General features: G+C 41.3%; 2 protein-coding genes across 4 annotated transcripts in view; one reads left to right on the top strand and one right to left on the bottom strand.

Moving 5' to 3' along the window:
• The window catches only part of LOC111864934 (proto-oncogene tyrosine-protein kinase ROS), a 133,100-nt gene that overhangs the window by 113,678 nt on the left and 4,303 nt on the right, over nt 1-15,119 (bottom strand). The window lies entirely within an intron of this gene.
• The window catches only part of LOC111864922 (protein dimmed), a 183,031-nt gene continuing 179,466 nt past the window's right edge, over nt 11,555-15,119 (top strand). Inside the window, exon 1 of the mRNA XM_033751623.1 lies at nt 11,555-11,571. The gene's annotated coding sequence lies outside the window, so the exon portion shown is untranslated. The remainder of the gene's footprint in view (nt 11,572-15,119) is intronic.

The raw sequence follows: 15,119 nt of genomic DNA, 5'->3' as shown, positions 1-15,119 counted from the left end.
TTCCAGTTTTATTTGAATTTATCTTTAATAACGTTTTTTCTGTTATGATATTTATTTAAAAACGCCAGCAGATACAAAGAACCTTCAAGTAGGTGTGCCAAATGTCATACCTGGGGAGTACGTGATTCAAATATTGTGTTTCTGGACATTATCCATCGTCCTCTCTTTATCTAAGAACATGGTCCTGTTTATATTACAAAACACAGCTTATTCGAAACTGGATTCTGTCTCCATCTTCAGGTAAAACCTACTCAGTTGGGTCCAATCTTCAGGCCTAGATAGGGACTAGCTCTATCAATTGGGCCAAACTGAGTAGGTTTTACCTGAAGACGGAGAGAGAATCCAGTCTCCGAAACGTTGTGTTTTGAAATATAAACAGGACCGTGTTTTTAGATAAAGACAGGCCGATTGATAATGTCCAGAAACATAATATTTGTTCTAATGTAGCATCGTCACAAACTTTTAGTGTATATGGTTGCTTAGAAAAGCGCATCTAAATGCGATGAAATTGGTACTCTGAAGATGTAACTTGCTGCCTTCCCTTAAGAATGGTCTTGACAAGAGTGTCGGGTGGGCCACTCTAAACGAAGTTCGAGAGAACTGAAATCAAAACAGTGGCTGTTCTGCTGTTCCCACGGATGGGGTTGCCCGCAGTTCAGTCAGGTGTGATGGCATGACAGCAGGTGAACCAGCGGACATCCGGTCGGCCCCTGCAGCCATTGCGGTAGGCTGTCCGAGGGTTATGTATTTCACTGCCTCACTAACTGCCTCACTGCCTAGTTCATTTTAACATGAAATAAGTGTGAAGAGATCCACTGGAACTAGAGCAATGATTAAAGTTGCTTTCTACAGGAATGTGACGTCATTACATCATCTCAGACCAATCGCTGATTCCCCTGAAATATCCTGATCTTTTCGTTTCCATTTCTCACGTATGTAGGACACTAGGAAGTACTGCGATGGTGAAAAGTAGTTCTGGAGTTTTTGATCGACTTAGATATCATCATCTCCCTTGAATACGAAAAAAGGAAGGGTTTCTGGAACATCTTCTGTCTATATGTACGGATGGGCCCCTCTGTAACTCCTAAGTAGCTCGATCGATTTTATTCACAATTTGTATTTAACAGTTCTTCACTGTCTAAAAACCAAAAGAACGATATTCTGGAAGATTTATAAAAATTAAATTAAATTTCTGTAATTTATGGAGACCACAGCCGTATTTAAAATGTATATATTGTATCTTCAGAAAGTAACGGTAGTCGCACTCGGGGCCCAAATCATTAAGAAATGCCTTCATGTCCAAGCATGTATAATCAGCAAAATCAATAGCCTACCGAACAGATTTTGATGTCGTTTCGAAAGTAACTTAGTCAAGGTCAGACTTAGATGAGAACACGCGTAATATTTTTGCACCAATTTTTTTATTTTTTTGGTAGAGACACCAAATCTCTTGACACTTATATTTTAAGTGGCCTATTGTACGAGTCCTGGATGTTAGTTTTCAGAAATGGAGCATTTAATGAAATCGTAATTGGCAGGGGAAACCAAAGTACTCGGACAAAGCTGCGCCAATACCATTTCGACCACTACAAATTCCCCATTAAGTGAAACTGCTTTAGTGGAGAATCTTTCAATTTTTATTTTATTTTGGGTTGGTTTATTTCTTACTTATTGTTAGTTTGTTCCTGGGATTGTATCCATAATGCCGCAGTTTGAAATGCTTCTTCTTTGCGAAGACTTCTGTGTTCTGATGGTTTTAAAAAGCTATTGGTAATTTACTTTTTCGTTTTTTCATTCATTTACCTGCTAAAGTTGGCATTTACCTTGCCGACAAAGGGCGGTCACTCGGTCGGTATAGTTCGCTTGCAGACTAAAGCCACGGAGTTTTTATTCATTTACTTACTCAAAGGAGGACTTGTAGGGTGTGACGCTACGTAGTACCAATCGGATACAGAGAATTTATTCGGAACTCCTGATGGGAACATGTAACTTCGGAAACCTATGTATATGTGAGAGAATAATATTTTTAAATAGCTAAAATGAATAGGATACGAAGGTTTGAGGCCCGATCCAGGTGTTTCAGGATAGGGTCCAGTGATGGGCGTTTGCGAATAAGGTAATGAAACTTCGAGTTCCATGAAAGTAGGAGGGATTTCTTGACGAGATGAATCGTCATCAGATCCTTAAGAATGAATTTGCCCCAGGGAATTCATTATTCACTTTCATAATTATTTAAATTAATTCATTCCACAATTATAAGCACAATATTTTAGACTCCAACAATTTAATATTCGTTTGTAAAATACAGGAAAACGAAAAAATGAAATGATGTTTAACCCGGAAAAGATAATAAGAACTGAAAAGGTAAAGTTGTCCTTGTGCTTAACTAATTGAGCATTAAGCCATGAAGACGTATGGAGGCGTGTATGTATAGATCCACATTTTCTTGACCTCGGCTCTAGCTGGAGGTGAGTGGTTAGCTTCAGACCCCGGTCGCTTTAACCCTGGGGAAAGAGCCCCATGTACCCATTGAACACGAGGTTGGGTGGACCCCAGAGCGGGTCCGGACGACGAAGAGAAAATTCTTAACCGTATCGGGGCTCGAACTCCAACCCTCGGTTTTCCAGCCCGCACCAAATCGTTATACCGACTATGCTATCGCGGCTGTCGCATTAAAAATTAAAGTATATCATAAAAGCATTTAAATTATTATTTGTAATAACTGATTTGATAATTACAACTGGCTGTTTGCTGCCATCTAAGCGAGTTTTGGTACGATCTCAGAGTAAAGTAAATATGTCCATGCACATGAATTCAGCTCGCCGTGTCATTTTATTCGCAGAATTCATATCTCTATCATTTTGGTTTCGGCGCACAAATCATAGCTGACAATATTGCGTCGTTTTGTGGGGAAGTGTCACTCGTCAAGCCAACAGACGCGCTGTTCTAGGTAAAGCATCTGTTTTGGTTCAAGATGGTTTGCTCTCCTTCTGGAACCCTCTGATGCCTTCTTCGAAAGCTTGACCCACTAAAGGAACCACAGAATTAATGTACAGACTCATGGAGCTGAGTCCTTCTGCCCATTCTGCAGCTACTCAAGAACTTCCCAGCACTTTATGGAACCCGAAGGTTCAGTACCGTGTTCACAAAAGCCCTCCACCGGTCCCTATCCTGAGCCAGATCAATCCAATCAATACCATCCCATCCTATCTCTCTAAGATCCATTCTATTAACTCACTATTTTTTCTTCTTCTTTTTCGGGGGCACGCGGTAGCGTAGTTGGTTGAGGCACTAGGCTACAAGCCGGAAGGTCGCGGGATCGAATCCCGATGAGGTGGATTTTTTTTCAGTTTACCTAATCCTTCCAGCCTCACTATGGCCCTGGGGTCCACTCAGCCTCTAACAGAAACGAGTACCAGCAATTAAATAATTTTCCTGGGGAGTAAAGCGCGGCCGACGCGTAAGGCTGACAACCTCACCGCCAACAGGGAGCCGATTGTCTAGAAACTGTACGAACCTCAACGTCTCACAACCCTATGGGCCTCCACGGCCTGTTACAGGGATACCTTTGCTGCGGTAGTTTGGGGGGAGGTCGAAAAGAAGCGAGGGGAAAAAAAGAGGAATAAAAAACTGTAGGAAATTAATAATCAAAATTATTTTTAAAGACAACAGTGATTAGAATTTTGGCTGCTGAAGTTTTAAACACAATCTTATTACTCATTTTTTAACGATAAAATCTCTTCTTAAAAATCCATTGGGTTGCCTTGACAATTTTAGCGCCTTGTTCGGTGTACGGTGAGTTGAAAGAGGTTAAAAATCTCTGCTACATGCTATGCTGCCAAATGGTGGGACCACAGTGAACAATGAATAGAATGTGTTTGGACTGAAGTGGTTGTGGCCTAACATAAGGAATTTGCCTGGGAAGACTGGAGGAAACCATGAAACACCTGAGGATAATCGGTGTCCTGGTGAACATTCGAATCGGGCATCTCGGGAATGTAAGTGTGGAACGTTACCACTTGAACCAACCTCCTCCTCTACCGGTGCTCCTTTCTCTCAAGAAGATAACATTGAAGTCTTGACGAATTCTGAGAGGCATCCGTCCTTGTACAAAATGGCTACGGAGGGCTAAAATATTGTGGACAGCTCACATAAACTAACTACGCTATGGTAGCATTATCTGAAGATTCGATATCGCTGATCAAAAGCCTTCCATTGGACACTGTTAAGAGCCAGTTGTATCCTAATTCGATCTATATTCATAACGTCCATCTCTTTCGTTGTATTCTAACAGATTTCGCCACCTGAATTCTGCATGCATCCCTCGTGCCATCATCGCCGTGACATTCCCAGCTCACTGCAGCGTCCGTGATTTCCCTGTGCCAACAGATGGCACGTTAGGTGACCTGAATAAATCAGGAAGTTCCTCGTTATATAATATCCCAAATTGCTCACTTCATCCTTCTTGGGTAGAAATATTTTGACAAGCACTTTAAACCATTTCAAATTCATGTTCTTCCTTCAAATTAAGAGACCACGTTAAAAATCATACAAAACAACTACCAAAATTGTTTTTATATTCTGTAATGATTAGAATATTTGGAAGCAGATAGTTTTAGAACTGAATTATTAGAAGCATTCCCAGATGTAAGCTGTTTCGAGTGGTGTACATGGTCACTTTTACAAGGGGACTTCAATAAGTAAAGGCAAACTGACTGCTGGACGCAACCCTGTGAAACTACTACAGTATTTAGAGACATGTGTAGGGCAGGTCCTGACATCGTGCAATGGATGACAGGACAAGTGCGATTCGAACGACAGTGCTAGAATCGTGCCCCCCCCCCGCTAGAAAATTGCACCAGAGAGGAGCAGCTTTCTGTAATAAGATTTTTGTGGTCAGAAGGAGTGAAACCGAGGGGATTCACAGAAGAATGATTCCGCAGTATGGTTGAATCTGTATAAGGGGGAGGAAAGTGTACCAATGCGTAGAAAGATTTTAAGAAAGCCGAACATCTGTCGTTGACGCAGGAAAACTTATGCTGACATTGTTCTGGGGAGTGAATGGAACAATATCTGCAATTTGCAGTTGTCGTCGCGGGCGTCTGGCCAAAGGCGTCCTCCTTCTCCAGGGCACTGCATGACCACACAATGCTGCCGTAACATTTACCACCATCCATCACCCTTGCAGCTCAGACCTCGCTCCATCCGACTACATGTGTTTGGCACGTTTAAGGTTGCATTGCGAGAAAGAATATTTCACAGCAATGACGAGGTGAAGAAGGCGGTGCATTTCTGGCTTCGACAACAAGCAAAAACCTTCTCTTTTTTTTTCCTCAAGTCCCGATAAGGTCATTGGATTTTTTTTTCAATTGACCTAATCCTTCCAGCCGTACTATGGTCCTGAGGTCGACTCAGTCTCTAACAGAAATGAATATCAGAAATTTAAATTAAATAATTTTCCTGGGGAGTAATGCGCGGCCGGCGCGTAAGGCTGACAACCTCACCGCCATCTTTGAGCCGATTGTCTAGAAGAACCTCAACATCTCACAACCCTATGGACCTCCACGACCTGATACAGAGGTAGCTTTAATTTTACTTACTTTACTAGGATACAGAAACTTGTCGAAAGATGTGAAAAATGCATTGCAAAGGACGGTGACTACAAGGGAAAATAACATGTTATTTGGATCTGTATATACAATGTACATCTCAATATAACGCAGTTTACCCTTACTTATTGAAGTCCCTAAGCACAATTTATGACATTCGTGACAGATGTACTTCTCATCCGGGCACTGTGCGTCAATCGAAAGGCAGGCTGACTTATACGTTAATGAACTGTTCTCAGGACTTTCGCAGGATTATTTTAATACGGAGACCAACAGCATATGGCAGGCGAGCTCTCTGAGGTGTGTCTGCTAGCCGCACCCAGTATGATGTAGAGTTGCTGTAATAATACGATATTCGGAGCTCAGGCTGGAACTTTTCAACACAAATTCTATGAACATTCTTGCAACAATAACTCTCTGACTGAATAACTCACCTACTGATTATTTTTCTAATTCTCTCGATGAATTATCAAGTAGCGTGCTAACTCTCTAAATAATTTATCAAATAAGTAACTTAATGTCAGAGTCAGGAGGTCAATTATTGTTTGAACCTCACCACTTACCTCCAACTATTGCCGAATTCAAGATTACTTGGATCTATACATTCACGCTCCCTTACGTGTTTATGACGTACTACTTAATTTGCTACGCACAGAACAAATTTTACTTTTACCTGTATTACAAAACACGTGACGGATAGCGCAGTCGGTATAGCGATTGGCTACTGGCTGGACGACCAAGGAGTCGGAGTTCGAGTCTCAGAGGGGTCAAGAATTTTCACTTCTCCATATCGTCCAGACCGACTCTGTGGTCCACCTAACCTCCTATCCAATGGGTACCAGGGTTTCTTTCTCCGGGGGTAAAGCTACCGGAGCGTGAAGCTGACCACTCACCTCCAGCTAGTGCTGAGGCTAAGAAAGTGTGAATCTATACATCCATTCCCCCATACGTCTTTATGGTGTACTGCTTAATTAGCTAAACACAGGGACAATTTCATCTTTTACCTTATTCTGTCATATAAGAACCTAGTGTATTGTGTTATATTTATTAATATTATTAAACTTATTATTCTGCTATGTGGGCTAAATATCCATGGATATTACACCTGGAACCACATTACACACCATCATCGGCCTAAGTGGCGTATTGCTTACTGCTACCTTTTGTGCTCAGTTCGACCGACGTTTCCGCAAGTGCGTGCCTGAATGTGAGTCTAACTTAGCAACATATTTTTATTTAAGCGGGTTTCTGCACACGTACCGGCAACAAAATTGCATGCACTTTATGAAATGTGTGGAATTTCTCGACCAACTTATTTACTCTCATCTTATCCATGAAATTAATAATTTCTTCTAAAATTGTAGTGCATAATACATATAAGCGTGAAGGAATATGAAGACCAAAACAGACCCAGACTGTCCATGCATGCATACTTGTACGCACACAGCTTTACAATAATAGGCTGCGATATTGGGCTATACCGACACGTCAGTACTGTTTCGGAACCTTGAAGTACGCAGGAGGGGGCACGCGGTAGCGTCCTTGGTTGAGGCACTATGCTACAAGCTGGAAGGTCGCGGAATCAAATCCCGATGAGGTGGATTTTTTTCAATTTACCTAATCCTTTCAGCTGCACTATGGCCCTGGGGTCGACTCAGCATCTAACAGAAATGAGTACCAAGTATCTCCCTGGGGGTAAAGGGCGGCCGGCACGTAAGGCTGACAACCTCACCGCCATCTGTGAGCCAATTGTCTAGAAAATGTGGGAGCCTCAACGTCTCACAACCCTATTGGCCTCGACTGCCTGTTACAGGGAAACCTTTACTTTTTTCTTTTTAACTACACAGTAGAATAGCTGCGAAGCGTCGATCAACAGAAGACAGACGGTCGGAGGAAGTTCTTGGCAAAAGAAACTCTCTGTCATAATAAGAGGCACACAAGATTTATCCATTCAAACTGCACATTCTTTTTTTTTCCAGGATGCACGACATGCCAACCGTGAATTTTTTTTTTTGCCATTCGCGTAATGAGAGTGGGAACTCTTGTATGAATGTATGTTACAAACAACTCGTTCTTGGTATGATCTGTACCTCCGTCCTAGCCTCTGTTCATCAAAACGGCAGTAAAACTGACTGGTTCAAATTAGGGACCAGCGACGGGTTTTGTGAACACTGCAATGAACGCCCTAATTGCAAGAGAAGAGGCGGATTCCAGAATGAAATGAGCAGTTATTTACTTTTCAAGAAGAACACTGGACCATGGAGTCAGTATGTTAGTGACTTATTGGAATTTGTACTGTAGGTTGGCACAACCGTAGCTGATATCAGACTTTTCGCGCCAAGAACTGCGCACCAGTACAACTTTATCATATCAAACATTTTAGATTTCACTTGTTTACATGTAACTTGCCCGAAATATGACAGCGCGATATTGAGCCTTAACGCAAATGTGGAACAGCCATTTTATTGCTTCGAAATTGCTACAGACGCCAGGCGCGTCAGTCGACTGTCGGCCTAGAGCAGTGATGGGGTGAAAGAAAGCAAGAAAAAAAAAAGAACTGGGTTAGAAGACAGAGAGCAAGAGAGTAAGATAAGAGGATAAGAATGGATAATTCATGTCCTCTAAGATCTGTCACTGTTTAGCGTGGAAGCTAGGTACCAACGTTCCTGTTGCACTTGCTGCCTCCGTCTTCAGGGTAGAAATCTCAAAGGAGAGTTGAAAATGAGAAAAATTATGAAGGAAGAAATTGGATGAGAATGGGATGTTATGTGTCTGAGCTTCTTTGTAAATTATTTTCATAATAATAATAATAATAATAATAATAATTACAATAATGGTATGCCCTTCACAAGAATTCTCCGCACTGCTTGTTTCTTCTGCTGCAGTGTCTTTTAAATATTTCACTAGTTCCTATGGGATAAGAGGAACATATTTCAGAAAACTGATCTAGAGGTAATGCGATAGTAATACAGTATTATCCTCACCTGCTAACTTCAGAATAAAATATCCTTACGGTTTGACATTTGTAGAAAGAAAGTTACTTGTTTCTCACAGTAAATTATCAATTATCTTACGAGGTTTAACATATTTTCTTAATTTAAACTATGTCCTAAACCCCAACATGTTGGAATAAAATTGGTTTTCCAACAGATAACCCTCAAGTTATAAGTTCTGACCTTTATAATTTATACTTTTTTATTAGTTCTTTCTCAAGTAAACACGTCACGGGTACAGTGTCCAGTCTCTCCATTATCAGGCCTTAGAAAAATCCGTTTATATTTATTATCATAATTCACTTAGTTGACATGCTGATTCCTCAGTAGGAGATATAGCAACGCCGCAGTTTGTGTAGTATAAATTGTGACTCTTGTATTTAACACATTTGTTCACCATTAGTTCACGCGACGGTACAGTATTCTAATACTGCCAATTCAAGAAAATCCTATGACGACTCATGTTCTCAGACGAGGCTTTGCAAAAAGAATCGTGACAGGCACGGGGTGTCATCTCAAGGAAAGTCTACCACATACTGAATTAAGAACAGAGACATGGCGTTGTAAACATTACCTCCAGTGCGAAGCAAATGCAATTACCGGATCCCAGACGACCGAGTCATTGCAGTGAGACAATTACAGGTCACGTGGAGGAAATGCCACTACATAATCCTAAAAGAACAGTCATGACGGTACAACCATTATATCCGACGTGGAGGAAATGCCACTAATTAATTCCAGAAGACCGAGTCACGGTGTTGTAACCATTGCGTAGGAAGTGAAGGAAGACACAGTCATGGTTGTACAGGAATTATGGTTTCTGGTGCACAGGAAGTAGCAGTACCAGAATATCTGAAACCATTAGGCGTGATCAGTAATTGCTGCTGTAAATTTCGATAATTGAGATTAGTTAACACTTGTTTTGTTACAGTTTGTTTATTGTGTAGACATTTATAATTTGTACGTATCAGGTTAGCTCAGGAAATACAGAATATCCTACATACATTCAGTATCGAGTACTGGGGAATACTGTGCCTAGGTTGCGTCTTTTACATTCCGGTTGATTTGCCCGAAAGGTTTTCAAATATGTTACAGTAGGCTTATTTCTTATTAATACAAGACGCTAACACTTTCGACGATAAACCATCGACGCTATCACCCATTGAGTTTCTGTTTATTATTTTATTACTTTAGAATTCCGGTCTAGAAAACCGAAATTAACGGCCGTGTGGATTCGTTGCGCTGACCAATTGACAACCTCTATCCGTTAAAGTCGGCACTAACTTCGCCTACAAGCGACGGTCGCTCGGTCGGTATAGTTCGCTTGCGGACTAAAGCCACGGAACTTGATTGCTTAGCTTACTTTACAATGAATCACAATACATAAATTCTTTTAGAAAAATCTCATAGTTTCATTCATGTCATGTCATGATATAAATTGAACATGCCACATAACCGTAATGAGCAATATTAAAATGCTTGCGAAATATTCGTTGCGTTTTAACGACAGGGTCACCATTTTTTAAAACATTTCAACAATAAACGCACGACGCTGTGCAGCCTTCTGTTCATGTCTATTGCAACGGCATCATTTAAGCTAGCAAATGATACTGTTCCCGCCGTCTCTTCCTAACGGATTGCCAACATAACGCATTTTAAAATTCGTGGTGCTTTCTCCACTATACGTCCGTTTTACAAGTTTCACTTAAAGAATTCCTTAGTGTACTCTCCATGAACGTCGAATATATCAGTGACACATACAATAATAAAGATGGTCTGTGTTCTGTAACACCGAATATACATACATGTACACCGGTAGCGTAGTTGGTTGAGGCGCTATGCTACAAGCCGGAAGGTCGCGGCTTCGATGCCCGATGAGGTCATTGTTTTTTTTTCAATTGACATAATCCTTCTAGAGTCGACGTAGCCTCTAACAAAACTGAGTGCCAGGGAACTTCCTGGGGGTAAAGGTGAGGCCGGTGGGTAAGGCTGACAAACTCACCACCATCTATGGGCCAATTCTCTAGAAAGTATGGGAACTTCAACGTCTCACAACTCTATGGGCCTCCACGGCCTCTTACAGGGATACCTTTACCTATTCCCTATTGTACACATATGTACTAATCTGTGCCTGTCTATTAATACGATAAAAGCCCTATACTGTGTGTTCTCCAAGTATGTTGTCATCTCTAAACAAGCAGTTCTTGTACAGGACCTTCTTCTATATATGAGTACACAAGACGGCCACGGTGATGTAAGTAACTCCTGAAGGATCTGACCCATTCAGAGAAGTTCTCGCAAGGTGTCTCATACAGTTAACAAAACTGACGACTTTCTTTGCATATTTTATTGGTTTTGTTGTCTATCACTTGCTGACATAACTGCACTGTTGCAAAGGAAATCGCGCGACAGGTATCGGACTGAAATTATTTTCGTTTGTATTTCGTTATTTATATTTTGCGAGGTAGCACTCGCAAGGATGTGTCGGTGGGATTTCCCCTCAAGTCACATGGGTCCATAACGCTTAACGGTTACGCTGTATAGGAAACTCAATGTGTATTCGCTATCCTGAAACTGTCACAAATAGAATTGCAGATATTGATGATATCAATACTCCACGTAATGTATGCCTATTTATATTTATAAAATGACTAAAGCAGTATGAATAAAGTACAGTTCTTCCATATAATTAAAAGATGAACATATAAATTAATTTTGTTCAACATTTTTAAGTTTTCCCCCGCACCCACTTCACTGTGCCTTCACGTTTATGTCCTTCATGTAAGTTGCTTGTTTTTCAACGTGGCATTCTTTCTGTCAGAAATTTGACTGATCCCCCTCGTGGGAGCCCCAGAGTCCACATGAACTGGCTGTTTCAACCCTGCACTACATAAACAAGTTCAGTGACGTCATTCCGTGTTCCACAGTCCTTCGCCATCAGTTGGACCTGTGTTCATGAACTCTTTATGGTAAGAGCGCTGAATTCCTAGTTTATTTTGAGCGATAAAGACATCTCTTCGGTTCAGAGGAGGAGACTACTAATTAAAAAGTTCAATAAAATCAATAACGATCAATCTTAATAACATAAAATTTCAAAATTTTAATATGACATTGGAAAACGGTCCGTGAGAGATTCTTTTATGCACAGAGTTCTTAAAATCATTTGCCTGCACTCCTCATCTCCTACGCTATTAAGTGAGTTTTGATGAAATCTAACATTGAGAGAAATTACTGGAACAGTTTTTATTTTATTCATAATTTTCCAAGCTACTAGTAATAATCCATATGGTCCTGGAATCGACTCAGCCTCTAACAGAAATGAATACCAGGAATTAATTAAATAATTTTCCAGGGGAGTAAAGCGCGGCCGGCGCGTAAGGCTGACAACCTTACCGCCATCTTTGAGCCGATTGTCTAGATAAGGTGGGAGCCGTCCTCTCATCAGAGAGAGCGCCCCACATCAACAAACCGGCAGCTGTCTGACAGTAATAAAAACCCGTCCGTGAGCCCCAGACGGGTGCTCTGTTCTGAGACAGACTGGTCGACTGACCGTCGGTCGTAACACAGGACTCAACTCGACTCGACTCATTGGGTCGTTCATAAGGGAGCTCACAGTTCAGTCGCAAGTGAGTCCTGAATCTTCATTCGTCATTCGTCTTTAGTGGTTCGTAAGTGACCGATTCTTAAACCAGAACCAAGTAAGTCGCGGCGGAAGAGAAGACACTAGAAGTCCAGTAAGCAATGGAGCGAGTCGTAGGCAATCATTGATCGTGAGCTGTTATAATTGGTTGTAATTGTAATAGAAGTGCCAATAAATTGAATCATCCAATCCAGAACCCACTGTTATTAGTCACGGAACCCTGAACACGTGACAATATGATTTGTATGATAACGAATTTCGATAATGGCACTAATGTCGCTTCCACTTTACTTGTTCGAGGGTCTGCCACATTATCATTACACCCTGTAAGAAATTGAAAATTATAAATCTGGACTGACTTCCAGTGTATAACTTCCATACTAAGCTTCATCGAAATACGTCCATTACTATAGTTAAGTGTTATAAAATTCACCTCATTTTGAGTTCTTTTTTTTAAGGCCGAAATAACCTCCGTTTGGTAAAAACAAACTGTTCTAGTGGAATAATTTTATGAAATTGGGAAAGAAACCCGCTGTTCTTTGTGCATCTAACAATAAGAATGGCCAATGCTATCTCCGTTTCTGTTTTTCGGCTATAGATCTTTTTATACAGTACACAGCGAAACAATTCATAATATGAAGAAAGCAGTCTTCTGGGATTTGGCACCGTGTATATGTGGTGTTAACCGACGTTTCGGAGGAACGTATCGCCTCAATCTTCAGGGTAGAAGAAAAAATATAAGAAATCTGCAAGCGAAGAGACCGTGAGAAACGGTAAAAGCAGATACGTTCCTCCGAAACGTCGGTTAACACCACATATACACGGTGCCAAATCCCAGAAGACTGCTTTCTTCATAGTCACCGCCGTGAAAGTCTCAAATATTACACAATTCATAATATACTTGTTCAGACGAAAGATATGTTTTAATAACAACTTATGTGAGCTCTTTCTTTTGGAGATTATCAGAGCTTCTTTCACAGAAGGCTGACACCATTTTTTATTGTCGTACTCTTAACAAATGTCAGTTCCCCACTCTCCAGAGAGTGTAAGAATATTGGTTAGTTTCTGTGACATCATGATGACGTGAAATGATAAGTTCGACCTGATGCTATCCGCCTGTAAAGCGTACAGACTGTCAAGTGCCCAGAACAATCATTCCACCGTAAGTTGCACGGTTAGGTTGGCTGATTTTATTAGGAAGAAACCAGGTTTGAACCTCGGACGGCACATCGACTTCCAACGGTTTTCACGATATTTCTTTGACCTGCCAGTCCATGATCTCTTCCTTCCATATCCTATTCTATTCCTTGTCCACATTCGACGCTAAGTAACAACAGTTAGCTATAATTGCGTCGTTAACAGCTACACGAGGATTGCTATATTCTTGCTGTTTGCTATCTGGACGTAGTATTTGACTCTGAATACGTAGGTAGTGCTTTCATCCAAAACGTCGGTAAACTTGTACTAAACTACGCGCACCTAATCCCAGAATATGGTTCCCTTCTACGTTCCAACGCAATTACCCTAAGCATAACAGCATATTCTTAATATTAGACATAGAACAGAAACGATTCATTTGCATTAAGCTTTTCCATACTCCTCGAGCAATATATCTCTCAGAAGCACAGGCTACTCTTGTCGCGATTTATTTCGTGTTCGAAATATCATTAACAGAGACGTGCCAACAGTTGCCGCTAATTCACGGTGTTCCCGCCCTATAAATTATACGTTACCACCAACTCATGAAAGTCCTGTAAATAAAACCGAGCAAATGAAGCACTGACGACTCTGATACAACTGTACTGGAGCCGCCTCGCGTGAGTGAGAGGCCATATTGTTACTCATCATTTAAATTAACTGACATTGCAACTGACTCACTTCTCCTCTAAAAGCTGAAATGCAGCAGATACTCAAGATAGACAAAAGCTCTACAATGCAGCCAGCGTGTCCTCTCGCGGAATTCGGAGTGACACGAAACATCCATAGGCGCGACGAGAAATACGGACAAAACTGTAGCTGGAGAACGTTAAAGGGAAGAACTATTAGACAATGTGAAGATAATATTAAAAGGGGACTACGGAAAGTACACGAGCCGGGATAGATTAGTCGGTATGCCGACGGGCTACAGGCTAGAAGACCGGGAGGACGGGTCTGTCTTTTGTACGAGTATATGCTGCTGGTCCTTGCCAGCACAGTCTTTCTCGGGTCCGAGTCCCTTGGCACCCGCGAACGTATTTTACTGTCTCACACTTGAGACTTCCCTTTTTGTTCTCCTACGACTTGCAGGGTCACGGTGGAGGTATTCGGCACCGCCTCCACACAGCTCTCGAGTGCCATGTATTTAGTTAGTTTGTTAATCATTTAATTGCCTAATTTGCCTGTACCCATTAGGCTTTACCACTGACTTCTCTCGCTCGAAACCGTTTTATGTGAATGGCGTCTATCCAAGCAGGGGAAGGAGCGAAACTTTTTTAACAGTTGTGCTGATGGCCCACATGACGTGGCAGGCTAGTTCTTAATGAAGGACAAGTTACCCCCTCCCCACCATAACTAGACCCATTCTTTCCTCTAAGTGGTTGAAATATTTGTCATCCTTTGCACATGTTGAGCTGACGCTACCGAATTATAACAGTTCCAGACAGATGAATATAGCCATTTGCTGCTTCTTAATCAGCCTTACCTTCTTCCCATGAGATCTGTCTGTTTACCAACAGTTTACTTTGCTAACGGACTCTGTAACTACTTAAATAAGTATCTAAATANTGGCAACCTCACAGCTATCTGTGACCCGATTTTCTAGAAAATATAAGTGTCTGGATTCCTCACAACCCTATGGGCCTCCACTGTCTGTTACAGGGATAGCTTTACCTATTTTGT

The sequence above is a fragment of the Cryptotermes secundus genome, unplaced genomic scaffold (assembly GCF_002891405.2).
Source record: "Cryptotermes secundus unplaced genomic scaffold, Csec_1.0 scaffold62, whole genome shotgun sequence".
Taxonomy (NCBI): domain Eukaryota; kingdom Metazoa; phylum Arthropoda; class Insecta; order Blattodea; family Kalotermitidae; genus Cryptotermes; species Cryptotermes secundus.
Note: the sequence above shows the minus strand (reverse complement) of the source record. Positions and strands in the feature narration are given on the sequence as shown.